Genomic DNA, 13,571 nt, shown 5'->3' with positions numbered 1-13,571 from the left:
TCATCTTTGAAGAAAAATAATTTGCTAAATGTCTGCAAAATATTCCTTTTCAACAAAATTTTGAAAAATGAATAATGAAGGGACCAATGACTTGGAAAGCGATAATTCATTTTAATCAAACACAGACTGGCATTTCAATTTAGTTAGAAACAAATTCGCGAGTTTCCGATAGTTGAAGTTACATTATACACGATTAGAGCTTTTAGTTCAGCAGTAAATAAACCGGTAAAGGACATACAATACCGCTTAACGTATCATTTACATAAATGTCCGTTCAACAAATCCGATTGGTTAAAATTTCAAGCTATTGTAACATCAACGAATGAAGTAAAATTTCCTGATCAATATAGTGGAGATTCTAGTTTCCAGTTATACACAAAAACGCTTTGACAGTGATCAAAACTGAATTTATTTTACACAGAGATATCTAATCAAACCACGATATAATAGTCTTGGATTGTGAATTATTGGTAAAAAAGTTTCTGAAATTCAAAACAATTTAAGGAATATTAACTATTGCATCAAGTCTATTTTTATCAAAGGTAAGTTAATTTTAAATTTTGATCAAAATATTCGATTCAATTTGATGAACTTATCTAAAACTGATTAACTCTTCTATGAATTATTTCAATAAAAGCGAATTTAACCAAAAACAGCATATAAAACTGTCATAAATTGTACAGGGCTTAATGTAGTATATACATGTGTAAAACTGGTGTTATTAAAATGTATATACTCCCATGGTATGCATACATTTTATATAACGGTCTTGGACCGTATTTTGATATAACGTACAGATAGAAGTCTGATATACTTTATTACATCATACAGATATGAAGGTAATAGTGTATTGTATAAATATATCGGTCTCACCATATATGATAACATGATGCAAGAGTACAATAACTTGTTGCTGTGGACAGATGTATCACGGATTTGATATATATTGAAAATTATAACTTAAAAAGGTCCTATTATGCTTTGTAAAAGATATACAAAAACTTTGCAGTAATAAATATTAGTTTGAAGGATTTCATTTTAAGAATTGAATGCTTCTTTTTGTAACTTCATTGGGGTGTAAAAGCGTTGACCAAAATACATTTTGTATGAAGCGCTCATACTAAAAATGTGCGCACGGTCAACGCTTTTACAACCCTATGAAGTTACAAAAAGAAGCATTTAATACTTATAATTACATTTCTTGAACAATGATCATGACAACACGAATTTTATTATTGTTTTATTTAATTCACCTGTGCACTTTATTGTGGGACCACGTGTTATCATGAATGAAAAGTTTTATTGAGCAATGCATTGCTTACGGAATAACACGTGATGTGCAGTTAGCCAATCAGAATAAAGTATCATAATAAAACATACATCTAATGTAATTATTAATATGTAAACTGGACACTCACTAACAAAATAAATAAGTCCGAAAGACTTTATGTTTAGTTTGGACTGAAAAATGGAATTCACACACAAAAAACTCCGTCAAAATAACCTTTGGTAGGCATATTTCTTCCATATGTTGGATTTATACAAAATAAACAGTTTTGTATTACAATATTTTATTCTGTCATATTATACAAATATCGTAATATTGGCATGCAGAAAAACCATTATGGCTTAATTTAAAAAAAAAAAACCAAACCCAACCGGTACAGGTAATTAGTATGCATACAAAATATGTTCTTGGACTAAGTTAACCTTCAATACGTTTACTCAATGCTCATTTGGTCTGATTGATATTTAGTTTCTTAACGCCTAGTGTCATGTGTTTCATGCATGTTCATGATCAGGACATGATCAACTTTACAATACATCCAATAGGTAGTCTCTATAATAGAGGTCATCTCGGTCAGGGAAATGTGTCATGCCCCTGGAAAATTAGGGTATGTAGGACAATACCAGATTTTGGACTTTTGGCAGTCTTCCTACGGATCCCTCTAGGTTTGTTGTAAGGATTTTTAACTTGCGGAGAGTCTGATCGTAACTAAACGGATGACCGACTCCGGCAAGGGTTTTACTGTTCAAAACGCCATTTTTTTTACCTAGTCACCAATGGGGTTTGATCATTCGAAGGACAAATCTAGTTTTGTTGACGATTATACGGGAAGCCAAAATTTTAAGAAGTTGGAAAGTTAAAAACCAAAATGACCCCACTAGAATAGTCCACACTGTTTTTAGGTCAAATGACTTCAACTGGGGAATTCCAACCAAAGCTTTACTACAATTATGTAGCAAAATGATATTTAACTAATCCTAACTGTGAATCAAAATTCTATTGATGTTTTCCAATTCTATTTTAAAAAATTAGTAAAATATAGGAACCAAAATATACCAAGGCGATAACTAACTAATACTTTGGCTTTGAAACGGCACAATCAAACAGTATTTTAGGATATTTTCGTATACTCAGATTATTTTACTTATAAAAGAAGATGTGGCATAATTGCCAATGAGACAACTCTCCACAACAGCCCAAATGACACAGAAATTAACAACTGAATTAAACTGAAAATAAGAATCACAATCAATCATTACCATCACAAAGGGGGGGGGGGGGGGAATCTACGTCATCACGCAGGGTGTCGGCGATTGAAATTGGACCACCATCTTGTCGCTTCAAGGTAAGAATTTTACTTATTATGCCAGTTATATGAGGGTTATGATTATGCAAAATAGTCCACCAAAGACTATATAAAGTAGCGAAACAAATGAGCCATCACTCAATATTATTGGTTGTCTCAATTTTGCAAACACTTCGATACCAGTTTTAGGAATTAGGTCAGACATGCAGGATATCGGCACAATTTTTCATAACAACATCTTGAATATCAAGAACCGCCTACTATATCAACAAATGAACATGTCCGAATTCCTTATTGTACTCGGGGGAAATACTTGTCACTCACAATTATCCGTCATCATGGTCGAAAAACCTCTTATTTAAAAAAAAATGGAAAAAGGATGTCGGCAACACATCGAATATCGAAGGATGTCGTGGACACACTTATATATTATCAATGTAATTGTCCTTTGATTTTATCAACCAACCACTTATAAATACGATAAAACAAAACCCAACAGGATTAGTGTTCCTTGTTTGCTTCCATTTCATATACTCAATTTCAGGATTCAATTGTTGTAAATATTCGAATTTTTGAAGGTCAAAATCAGATTTTGTTTCAGTTAAGCCAGGTGTTCCACATGGGTCTATTATTGGACCAAGTCTTTTTGATACTACCGAAAGCTTTATTATTGTGAAGCCAAGGTGGTCGTGTGGTCAAGCGCACCGGATACAGTGCAGGCGATTTGGTGTCACGATATCTCAGTAGCATGGGTTCGAATTCCGGGAACAACAAAACGAAATCTGATTTTGACCTTCTAAAATTCGAATATTTACAAAAATTGAATCCTGAAATTGAGTACATGAAATGGAAGCAAGCAGGAACACTAATCCTGTTTTTTTTGGTTTTTTTTTATCGTATCTTTAAATGGTTGGTTGATAAAATCAAAGGACAATTAAATTGTTAATATATTAGTGTGTTCCCGACATCCTTTTTCCATTTTTTAAAAATAAGACGTTTTTCGACCATTATGACGGATATTTGTGAGTTACAAGTATTTTCCCGAGTACAATAAAGAATTCGGACATGTTCATTTGTTGAAAAAGTCGGCGGTTCTTGATATTCAAGATGTTGTTATGAAAATGTTGCCGATATTCTGCATGTTTGACCTAATTCCTAAAACTGGTATCGAAGTGTTTGCAAAATTGAGACAACCAATAATATTGAGTGATGGCTCATTTATTTTCCTACTTTATAAAGTCTTTGGTGGACCGCTAATTTGTATAATCATAACCCTCATATAACTGGCATAATAAGTAAAATTCTTACCTTGAAGCGACAAGATGATGGTTCAATTTCAAACGCCGACACCCTGCGTGATGACGTAGATCCCCCCTTTGGAATAAAGAAAAGACTAGAGAAGAAAGAATCACAATGTAAGAAAATCAGTGAAGTGCTTCGTTAATTCTTTAGTTTATTTTGTCTTATCCGTTCATAAAATTGAAATAAAAATCTACATTCGGATATATGTAAGGTAAATAAAGAACAAATATAAAGCACAAACATATGATTAGAATATAGATCTGTTTCCACATTACGCTTACAAAAATCCGACAACGCTCCAGTCTGCTTTCCGTTGAATAAACCTTTCGATCTTTTCAGATTTATTCGTAATGATACATACCTTCAAATATTTGAAGGCAGAAATTTCATCGGCTCATGATAATCATTAGAACAGAGTAAAATGGGATGTAGCGTGAACACAGGTTCTGTATTTCAATAAGATTGAAAAAATTTAAAACCAAACTTATTAACTATTTCCAAAACCAGAAATGCCTGGATCATGATAATAAACGAAAACGAACAGAACATAGAAGTGCTAATCTTCGTTTTAAAATACACAGAAATATAGTTACAAGTTACCCGTTTTAAACTCGATCAGAGCGAAAAATTAAAATTGAATTGGATGTAATATGAATCTTCATTTTTTTAAGATTAAAATATTTGATCGAATCGGGGTGAATTACCTGAAAATTATCGAAATCCAAATCAAGCGTGTGACAGATTTAATCTTTTATAAATCAATATCACCTATATATTCATGGCTTGCTCATTTCGATAAAAGTTTAGCATACCAAACAACCCCTTAAACGCGAGCTGAAAGATTTCTGTCAATTTCCCGTAGAGCTTTGTGTGTTGTATTGATGATAATGTAGAATCACACTGCTTCTAAAAGTCAACATTGGTTTATTTGATTGTTTTAGTTACGAGAAATTCAATAGAGTTCAGTGCTTTCGCCAGATTACTTAATAAAAATTCAAATGTTTCACTGTGACTCTTCATGTAAATCTTGCTTTTATAAAACAATTTCGTCTGCCTGTCCTCGACAACATTGTTTTTGTAACGCATGCTTGAATATGAAATAAGAATTATAATTCATCAAAAACCGGTTAGTGTCATCTAGTACGACCGACAGTTTATTTAAAGCTGAAAAAACGTATTCATTTTTTCCGAGTGAAGAAACTCCGTTTACATTTAAAATACACAAGTGGGAATCATATCGGATATATTGGGATGTTCCCAAGATGTATGCAACACAAGTAAGGAATTACCATGTAAACTGTTAATCAATTTGATTGTTTTAAAAATATTTAAATTCAAAATTTAGTCAGTTATCATCTCGGCACTTTTACCATGTTATTCATACAGACATCTTACGGTCATACACCTTTCGAATACAAATATTTTATTGCTCAAGGTAATTTTTTCTCAGACTGTTTGTTACGTCTTTACACTTAATTCAATGTATGTGTTCTGATTGATATTCTTGTCTTTGATACATGATTCATCTATTAGTGGTAAACAGCACTGCTAGTACTCTTAGATCGGTACTTTCAGTGTACTTATTTCTTGTGTTGATTGTTTACTCTGCTTAGTGTTGAACTGATGATTTACGGTCTGTTCTTACGTTGATCATTCTGTGTGAGCCTTTCCAAAGTTAGGAGTCTGCAATTCAGCGGTTGAAATCGAATTTTGGCTATCTTTTTGTTCGGATATTGTGTTGTAAACTGATAGATCAGACCGTTGATTTTGTTCTTATCATTTTGAGTTGTCACACAGGAAGGATATAGATTTGCTAATGTTGAAGGTCGTACGGTGACGGCTCTCGTTTGGTGCCTTTGAGATAGTTTTCTTGTGACAATCAAACCGCAACTTCTTAATTGTGATAATTCGTTGTGAAAATCATTGTTTAAATTTTGTGAACATACTTATTCCGACTTCTTTTGGTTTTTATTACTTTGTTTGTGTTAATGAACGATGAATAAATCATTTAAATCATCGACGCCATTGTTTTTCTTGTAGCTCTCATTATTGCACAAGCGATACTTTTGCGATAACACTATACTGTTGCATCTTGTGCCTACGTAAGATATAAAACCGCCAGACTACTAGTGCTATTTGATGCCGAGTCATAAAACGTCGGCCAACTAATGATATTTGATGCCGAGTCTAATCCAAGCAATAATTATCATTTGCGTAACGTTTTCTCGAGAATAGTCCCGTTTCCTGCTTCACTGAGATCAAAGCGGTTATCTTATCATTAAAACAGTAATGTTATCTTCAAATCATCCCATATAATTATTTAAAACACGTTTTATTCTTTACAAATGTGTTACGATCACGAAGGTTGAATTCCTCTGAAATTGTATTGTTGTTAAGCATAAAAAGGTTGTATATTGTTTTCTGTTTCTGATTTAATAATTATAACACTAAATAAAAATAATACTTTTTTGAATTAACTTGACAACTAGTAGCAAGTCAAATGTACAACCACCAAGCTTTATTGTGTTTCCACTACACACAAACGCACTACACACGTTATCAAGCTTAGATATATTGTTATATAAAATTTTTGTCTTTGTCAATTCATAATTTATCTATAAGATATCACGAAACTATGAAAAAAAAGCCGTTCGAAATATGTTTTAGAAATCCTGTTTATTTACAAGTTATGCATATTCCGACACATTTTTAAGTATAAATTACCAATGCCACTAAACTCTCATAAATTATAATATTTTATGCTAACCATTTAGCAATGTATATGTAATTTTGAAACTTAGCATACACCATTTCGAATAATTACTTAGGACGAGCAAATATTGCGGTCTTAGCGCAGCTGTTCAATGTTTTTGGTAATTGCCAGAACCAAAGACATATAACACACAACATAAATTGTAGTATATGTCTCTGTCAGAACGCTTAGTTTATAAATGATACATTTTTGTAATGTATTGTAAAATATCTATCACAAGCCAACAACTGACCAACTTATTAAATTAGTCAGTCAACAAAATAAGACGAATAGATGTGATGACAACAGCTTTGCTTATTCGTCCAGTTTCAAAGCAAATACTGTATCGTGTAAAGATACACTTCGAGTTTATTTATTGTCTGTATTTATTTGTTTAACTAATTTATTATTGAAACTTCTGATTCAGTTAGATTATATTCATTCTAACATATATTTCTGAACAAAGTTTTGAAAAAACAATTTATTTTACCACGACACCTCCGACCACCCCTGAAATTAGCCTTAGTTGGTCTTAGTCATGTATATAAGATTCATATCCTACTATTGGCATGTTAATATGGTCCTCAAAAGAAAAAGCACTGATGAATTGTCCTAGAAGCATATTTTCATGACTAATAATGTTCTTTATATAAGCAGTTACATTTATATCATGTTTGAAGCGGTGCAATTTTTTTAATTTAATTTGACTTTTACCAAAAGATGCATTGTAGCAAAGGAGAAGAATAATTGTGGTCTGAGGCCACAAACACGAAAATAATTGAATTTAACAGAAAGGAAACAAATATCGGAGCTTGGAAAAAGGGAGAGGATCTTTGATACCTTTTATGAAATTCTCAAAACATAATATCTTTTACAAAAAATCATTCGACAACAGTTCACAAGCTGTATATGCCCGCGATTTTGCGGGTTTGTTCTAGTATTAAAAAACAACTGGTTAAACATTTCTTGTGGTAATTGATTAGTTGTCCTGCAATACTGTATCGGTATATAACACATGTAAACGAACAAGATGATACTGGGTACGATACACCAAGTCGTTCACAAGACATTCGTCAACGAAATTAAGGTGACCTCGTAAGAATTACGAACAATAGTACTGACTAACACGAATAATTCAGTCCCTTCCATAATCTATTTCTCCTTCTTGCGACGTGATTAACCGTGTCATCATAACGGCATAATACATTTAAGACTGGTTAAGTTATGCTATTCGAGCTAACATCGAATAAATATTCGATTATAATGAAAGAATTCAAATAGAGAAAAATATTCAACTCGTGACCGAACAACACTGATAATTAACTCATGCGCTACGCGCATTCGTGAATTAATTTGTTGTTCGGTCACTCGTTAAATATTTTTCTCTATTTGAATTCTTCCATTAGTTATTTTATAATTTCAATACGTTCCAATTTTCTTGAGCAGAAAGGATAAATGAGGGACAAAGTCCATCATATAAATATCAATGATAAATGAGGGACCAAGTCCATCTTGTAAACATCAATAATGCTCGATACATTTTTTATCTTACACGAAAGTGTACATTTCTATAACTGAGTTGAAATAAATGTTATTAATTTCCTGTAAAGCTAATGTTTTATCGGCAATCAGTTGAACGCATGAAACTTCACAAGTCTGAAGAACAATTTGATCGGAAATAATTAAAGCAATAAATAATTGATAGACTTCATATTAAAGAAATCAGCCTACAAACGGATTCTTTAAACGAGTTATAGTATCTTGAAGTCATTTTAATGTAAAATTCCTTTTTACTTTCCTGCATTAGTATATATTGTATAATTTTAAGAATTTATTCATTTGCATATTACAATGATGAAAAGCAATCAAACATTCAAATAATGAAAAAATGGGGAGAAAAGTAACAAGCTGTTACTAAAATATATGAATCAGTGAATTGTAATACTTTTTAATATCCAATACAATATAATTGTAGTATATGTCTATTAAAAATATTTTGGATATTAAAAAGTATTACATATTATAAATTGGATTTTAACATCTCGTTGGTATTATCAATAGAATTAAAAACTAAACGTACATATTTGTTTCTTTCGCTTACGGACAACTATTCTTCAAGTATCTTGGTGTATCCTTGCGATTTAATGTTACGTAGCTGGCGTATCAGTTCATATGACAGCGCTGTAATTATTAACTTAGTTTGGATTTACGAATATTTTGTCCTACGGGATCAACGAGAAGAAACTTATTTTCAAAACATGCATCTGGTGCAGAATATTTAGTGGTGATAATGTCATTGCCCGAAACTTTGACCATCAAATACCTGAAAGTTTGTATTTTCGAAATAGTATCCTGTTCTTTAATGTTGTCTCTTGAGAGGTTATTTTGTTTCTATACGATGATTGTTTTACCTTAAGGAGGTACGCTACTCATTTCAAAATAACAAGCTTTTCATAACACTAGTATATATTGGTAGGAAATTAATAAAGGAACCAAAAAAAGCAACAACAAAAAAAATATATAGGTCAATGTGCTTGTTTACGAGATAATAGCCATTGAAATTTTGAAGGGAAAATGTTATCTCTTGATTTTTCATAGCTTTATCATTGACAAGTTTAAGTTAACTATTAAGAACTAACAAAGATTTTTATTAGACTTTAACAGATGTCTTATAGTTATACAAGTAAAAGATTTATAAAAAGAAAAATAGGGGTCAATGGTCAAAAATTGTTAAGGCATTCAAATGGATAATACCAGAGGATACTGAAAATCTTACAAAAATCTCAAAACATGACAAGCAAACATCCTTAATATACTAGCTTTTGTGTAATTTTCATCAAAATATTCTTTTTTTTTTGCAAATTCCACAAGTAAGATTATAATACTTTTCAAAAGTTACATAGATGTTATACCGGTAATTCTTGCATGTGCAAACGAGTGCGTTTTCGATGTCGACCTAAACACTTATAATAACTTCTGTCTCATGTTCAGTTAGCCATACGTTTTGATAGTTATTTTTACATGAGTTGTAAGTAAATGTATAATTGTGTTTTAAGATTTCATGGACTGCGGTAAGCCAGAACGACTGGGGATGGAATTGACTTTTGAAGGCTCATTTGCACTTAAACATCAGTGCTTACGGACAAGTGTGCACTAATATATCGAAGCGATACTGAAGATGACAAGAGGAATGTCTTTTGTCATGGTCGTTGTATTTGTTTGTATCTTAGAGAAAATAATGTTTATTTTGCTTTTTATAAAACTTGATATTGAACAGATATATCATGTTAAGGAGGGGTATTTGCGAAAAATACCAGTCGAGAGAATGTTAAATTTCACGAGCCGTAAGGCGAGGGAAATTCATTCTCAAGACTGGTATTTTTCGCAAATACCCCTCAATAACATGATATATCTGTTTAATTACACCGAATGTTAATGTACTAAAACGCATTGATGATCGTGACGTTACAAGCGTCCAGTCGGATAGAGTATTTTTTGGCAAATACCACGGCAGAGAGGGTAAAAAAGGCATATCCTTTTAGCAAATACCCCGGCGGCGTTAAAAATGAACGATATTCATTTGATAACAGTAAATTGGTGAAAAATACACTGGCTATTAACCAATCAAAACCCCGGATTCTTACATAAGGTGTAATTATTATCTAAAACCTCTGTTTAATTGATGCTATGTGCACGCCGCAAATGCATGAAAATATATAAAAAAAAAATAAGTACGCGAGAACCTAGAATAACGACGACAAACTGTTATAAAATAAACAAAAAGAAAAGTGTGAGTCTAGATTAGTTTAATTCGGAATATTATCTTGTAAACAGTATAAAGAAAAGCATTATTTTGTATTTTGAGATTTGACCATACCAGTTGATTAAGAAAGTCTATACAGAATTGGTATCTCATTCGTGAAACGATTTCTTCCATTTGGTGTTTGATTGTGTCTATAAAGTGTTATAAATTAGTTGTCTATCACAAAATATGATATTTTGGTAGAGTTCTAAATTATTTTTCGGTGTGTTTGATTATTGCCTACCATTAATCAGATTTACACAATTTATTGGACATTTTGTTCTATAATATCTTACAATGAAGACAGGAAGTATAAATCAATGTTTATAAAGAATATATATGAAATATTGAGGAGAAATGTTACAATATCACAATTTTTTTCTTTACAATCCTATATGGTTATATGTAATTCACAGTAAAATTACCATTTATAGATTTAAACGTATGTTTTTTTTTAAAACAAACATACAAATACGATAGATAATAAATTGAATTGTTCCGTTGTTGTCCATTAGTTTGATGTGTTTTGTCATTTGATTTTGCCTTTTGATTAGGGACTTTCGGCTTTGAATTTTCCTCGGAGTTCAGTATTTTTGTGATTTTACAGCAATGACTAAAACATATTAGAATAACCAATGGAGTTTATAGGTATTCGCTACATAAACGTTGTAAACCAGCCAGGACTATATCAGATTATAACATAAAGTGGAAATCATAACCAAAGAACATTAATAGCTTTGTGTTTTTTTGCGTTTCGCTTTTCTTGACCTATAAAAAAATCAAAACTTTATAACTGTCATATGTAAAAGTACTTTATTCTATCATGTTACATCAATGATCATGGTTAAAAGAAATGACAGCAAAAGCAAATCCATTGAAATATAGATTTTGAGCATGAGATTTGAGAAAGAAAAAATACCAATCTGATGTAGATTTTGCAAAACTGAATGCTGAATTTAAATATCGCTTAATTAATTCAATAGCTGCCATATTGGTTCATCAATACAAAAACATTTTAACAACAAAAACACAACATCTAAATAAAGGCAACAGTAGTATACCGCTGTTCAAAACTCATAAATCCATGTACAATAAATAAAATCGGGGTAACAAACTAAAACCGAGGGAAACGCATTAAATATAAGAGGAGAACAACGACATAACACCGAAACGTAACACACACAGAAACGGACAAAGCATCAGACAAAACACCACGAGAATAACAAATATAACATGAAAACCAAATACATGAATTTGGGATAGACAAGTACCGTGCCACGTCTTATCTCAATTTCTCAAAAATAAGAGAAAACACAAACGACTCAACGTTAAAATGCAACACACACAGAAACGAACAATAATATAACAATGGCCATCTTCCTGACTTGGTACAGGACACTTTTAAAGGGGAATAAAAGTGGTGGGTTGAACCTGGTTTTGTGGCATGCCAAACCTCGCACTTTAATGGCAAAGTTAAATATAACATTGAAATGGCAACATAATATTACAGGACTACAATACAAATTAATAGAACATATTAGACAAAGAAAAACATGATTAATAGATAACAAAAAGCATCAGGTTTAAAATTCAATACGCCAAAAACGCGCCTTGTCCACACAAGACTTACAAGTGACGCCCAGATATAAAAGATCGAAAGTGAAAAAAGTACAAAGTTGTACAACACTGAAGATCAAAAGTTGAAAAGGTTTCGCCAAATACGGCATTGTTCTAAATACACACACAAAAAGAACAAGTATTTACACAATGCTTCTCTCTAGTTATAGAAAAGTAGTCAACAAATTTTTTGTTCATGTCTTTAGATACAAATTGTTGATCTAGTTCGTTTTTCAGCCTTAAGATAGCATAGGCAGCACATCAGACAATTATACGTTTATCAATCTATCCATTTCAAAATATGATTACCAAATAAGGCCACTAGCAAAATATCATCTTAAAATAACAAAGAACAAGAATATTTTTTTCTATGTTTTCCTGTCAGCCTTGAATCTTTGAATCTTAATTGAAAACAGTCACATGTTGAATGGAAATACATATGTTGCTCTCTAGAATGTTATTAAACCTTTGAATTGTATTTTGTTTGGTAAAATGCTCATTTCTCGAGCGTTTATTGGACTATTCTATCCGAAATAAAGTTACCAATGCATGTTAAAGTTTTGGCATTATGTCTTCTTTGGGAGAACGTCAAGTGGTTTGATTAGTTGTAAGAATCAATATCGTAGATTTTCCCAAGTGGCCCTTTAACTTGACAAAGTAGTTCTTCGTTACAGTTCTTTATTCTGTGATTGTTAAGCTGGACAATTTGGTGATCATTAGAATGCTGGAATCTGTTTCAATGCTTTTCCTATAATCTTTCAGCAAAATAACCACAAAGTCATCAATTTATAACGTTTCAGGTCGATATTCAATTAAATATTGCACTCTTTATACAAAACAATTAAGATCTATATTTCTGATATACTCTTTAGGTCTGTAAAGGCTCCGTGTGGGTTAAGTTCTAATAGTTTTGCAATAAAATACAACTTAAAATAATCCTTCACAACATGACACAAATTCCAATAATAATGTGCGATTCTCGAAACGGAAAACATATAATTTCATGTTTATGGCAATGGTGTTTATCTCATGTATATCATCTTCAAATATTGTAATTTTTTACATGTCCTGTTTCGTATTTGAACTTTAATTATAGTGACGATAATATATACGAGTTACGCTTATCTCTATGTTGAAAAAACGACGATGACCTGATTATTTTGTATTATTATCTTACATTTCGGTTTGGAGAAATCAAGCCTAAATTAAATTTTTGAGAAAGTTTTCCGCCGATTTTTATGATTGGTAATCTATACTAAGATGAAGCTGTTTAAAGGATTTTTCAACCATACTATTCTGTTGAAGTATTAATACTTTCAGTTAGACATCACCAATTACAAGTTTGGTTTAATTTGAATTCTTTGGAAAATTTGCAAACGTTCACTCTTCTTCAGTCTTGAAAGATCAATTTTAGAAAAAAAAAAAAAAAACCATAGCACTAAAGTTATTGTATAACACGATCCATTTAACTGTCGTCTTTTGTCTTCACTTTTCCTCGAGGCAC

General features: G+C 31.6%; 1 protein-coding gene across 1 annotated transcript in view; it reads left to right on the top strand.

The window, feature by feature from the left end:
- Positions 1-370: 370 nt before the first annotated feature.
- LOC139522904 (metabotropic glycine receptor-like) overlaps positions 371-13,571 on the top strand; it is a 107,518-nt gene continuing 94,317 nt past the window's right edge. The window contains exon 1 of the mRNA XM_071316532.1: positions 371-542. The gene's annotated coding sequence lies outside the window, so the exon portion shown is untranslated. The remainder of the gene's footprint in view (positions 543-13,571) is intronic.

Source organism: Mytilus edulis, chromosome 5 (genome assembly GCF_963676685.1).
Source record: "Mytilus edulis chromosome 5, xbMytEdul2.2, whole genome shotgun sequence".
In the NCBI taxonomy this organism is placed as follows: Eukaryota; Metazoa; Mollusca; class Bivalvia; order Mytilida; family Mytilidae; genus Mytilus; species Mytilus edulis.
This window is presented reverse-complemented; position numbering and strand designations above follow the sequence as displayed.